Source organism: Hemicordylus capensis, chromosome 2, assembly GCF_027244095.1.
Source record: "Hemicordylus capensis ecotype Gifberg chromosome 2, rHemCap1.1.pri, whole genome shotgun sequence".
In the NCBI taxonomy this organism is placed as follows: domain Eukaryota; kingdom Metazoa; phylum Chordata; class Lepidosauria; order Squamata; family Cordylidae; genus Hemicordylus; species Hemicordylus capensis.
In genome coordinates this window covers 170,265,779-170,268,469 of record NC_069658.1, presented here as the reverse complement: position 1 = coordinate 170,268,469, position 2,691 = coordinate 170,265,779, and positions in this window count along the sequence as shown.

Below are 2,691 nucleotides of genomic sequence, written 5' to 3'. Positions count from 1 at the left end.
AACTGGGTTTGAATTCAACCTGAGGACAACTTCAGCCATGCCCTTTTAATTCCACAATGCTCCCATGATATCTGTAAAGAAGATCCAAAGCAGGTCCAGGGAATGAATGAAGGGGTTTCCTTTCATATCACCATCTCTGGGAGGGCTATGAAGGGTTCTGCTTTATAGGCAAGCCATGGATCCTCCTCCTTCATGGCCAGGAGGCATGTTGTTGCTGGCCCTAAGAGACACAAAAATCTCCTGAGCATCCTGGAAAGGGTGCCAGACAAGGAGATATCAGGGAGGGTCTTAACTCTCTTTAAAACAGACAAGGGAGCAATACATGTTGGACGGTTTCAATCTCCCTCTAACCACAAGGGCAGATTCTATCTTCCCTAGGTATACTCTTTATTCTCTCTGCCTGCACAGCCGACGGGAGCAGGTCATACCTTGCTCTAAAGGAAGCTCTCAGATAGCACGGGTTCTCTAGACCGAATGGAGAATTGCACAGAAAAAGCAAGAGTGTGTTGCTGTGTTGAAGAATTTGTGGCTTTGGAGATTACAAACTTGGTCCGGGGGTGACCAGCTCCTGCCACATTCATCCTGAACTCTAACTTAAGCGAGGTGCGGTGAAGCATTGGCTGCTAGGTGCCATCCACCAGAGTGAGAAGCACAGAGACTTGCATAGACCAGCATGCCTACCAGGGGGAGGAGAAAGGTGTGTGGGTCTGCTTGCCCTCCCCTCCGCTCTGCTCTTTGGCAGCACAGGCTTGCACATGTGGGCTTCTTGCATGTTACTGCGGATGATACTTACACCAAACCATTCATGGTCTTCTCTTTCATCTCCCTGACGCACCTCAAGGCTGTCAGACAGATCAAGGAGAGGGACAGTACACACTTCTTTGCTTGTAACAACAGTTTCTAACTGAAGTTGAGGATTCCAGTATGAAAGGCTCTCTTCTAATGTGTTCCTGGGATTCTCGCCACTGAGTTCTGCATGGTGTCAAGTCATGCTGCTCTGTGCTGGATTGACACGTCTTCCTGATCGGTCTGTTGTTTCTCATGTGGTAACAAACGTGGTCACATCATCAAGAGAAGTGTAGTTTTGTATTCCACAGCAGAGCTAATAATAGCAACTTCTTTACAGTACGTTCAATTTCAAAAGGAGCACGGAAGTCTCCTGAGCAGAGACAAATGAAGAGGTTTATCTGTCCCTCCCTCCCTCTCGTAATGTCAAATACATCTCATGGACAGCATCAAAACTTCCATATGGCCTAGAAAGCTGGGCTTTGGAACATGTTGAAGACAATCTAGCAGAAAAAACCAACGGTAGGATGTTGGTGCACTTGTTCCCAGGGTCGGTGCCAGACTCTTTTGCGCCCTAGGCAAACACATTGACACTCGACACTCTGCACCCCCCTGAGGTCTGAGGTCTGCACTCTGCTGCCTAGTTGGCCTAACGGTAGCACCGGCCCTGCTGGTTCCTCACAAGGGGGACACAGAACTGTAAGGCACTTGCATCTAGACCTGAAGGTGCCTCCGATTAGAACACTCTTTGAAAGTGAAGATCCTTTTGACATGTAATCCTGAACCTGAGACAAGGAAACCCTCCAACAGAGGCCAGGCTGCTTGCTTCTTGCCAGTGATGATGAGAACTTGCTGCATCTCTCTGTGTGAACTAGCCAAAGGTATGAGCAGGGACTGACTGATGTTGAATACATGTTGTGGAGGAGGTGCCGACTGCTTTGGCTGCTAGCCCAACCAGAGTGGTCTCGCTTGGAGATCGGTCACACCATGCCCCCAATCCCCCTTAGCAATGCCAGTCTCCAGTTGTGATGGTGGGGTCCCTGAAGGAACCAGCAGCTTCACCACCCATGGGCCGGTGAGCATGGTGGCAGCATGGTGTGGGATCACTTCAAGTTCTGCCTTAGTGACCATAGACATGCTTTCTGCACCTACTGAGTAGCAGGTACTGGGTAGTAGTGGGTAGTAGATATTGTCTGCACCTACATGGGTCAGCATGGGAAAGGACCCCAAGCGTCTTGGGACGATGGTGGTGCTGCTGCACCTGCGACCCCTTTCACCTGCGGGTCCATTCTCCTGCTGGCAGCAATGGGTCTGGCGTGCCCTCGGCTAGCTGCTGCTGCTGTTGCTGCTGCTCCCAAGCCTCCGGGATGCGAAGGGCACTTGCAATAGGGGGCTCCCACCACACAGGCCCTGCTCAGGCCCATAGCCAGCCTCAGTGTACAACCTGGGACACACCCTGGCTACGGGCCCCTGCTGCTCCCATGGCGCTCTTGCGGAGAAGCGCCAAAAGATAGCCGGCCATTTCCACCGGGGTGAAAAGGCTCAGTGCATGCTGAAGGAGAGGCAGCTTGAGCTGGACCTACCTGAACACCTGATCCCTCAGGAGGTTCCTACCCAGTGGAACTCTGACCTTCTTCTGCGGGATGGTTTGGTTGGGGGGTTTTCTGCTCCATGCTGTGCCTCAGGAGAGGCAAGGAGGTTTGATTCTGTAATGTCCTTTTCTCTGCACTGAGTGTAATGCTGTTCTCTTGTCAGTATAAAGATCTGGTTTTGCTTGATCTCAGATTGACAAAAGCAGTACTTGGCTTCCTTCCTTCCTTCCTTCCTTCCTTCCTTCCTTCCTTCCTTCCTTCCTTCCTTCCTTCCTTCCTTCCTTCCTTCCTAGAGCTCTGGTTTGGTAGTCTG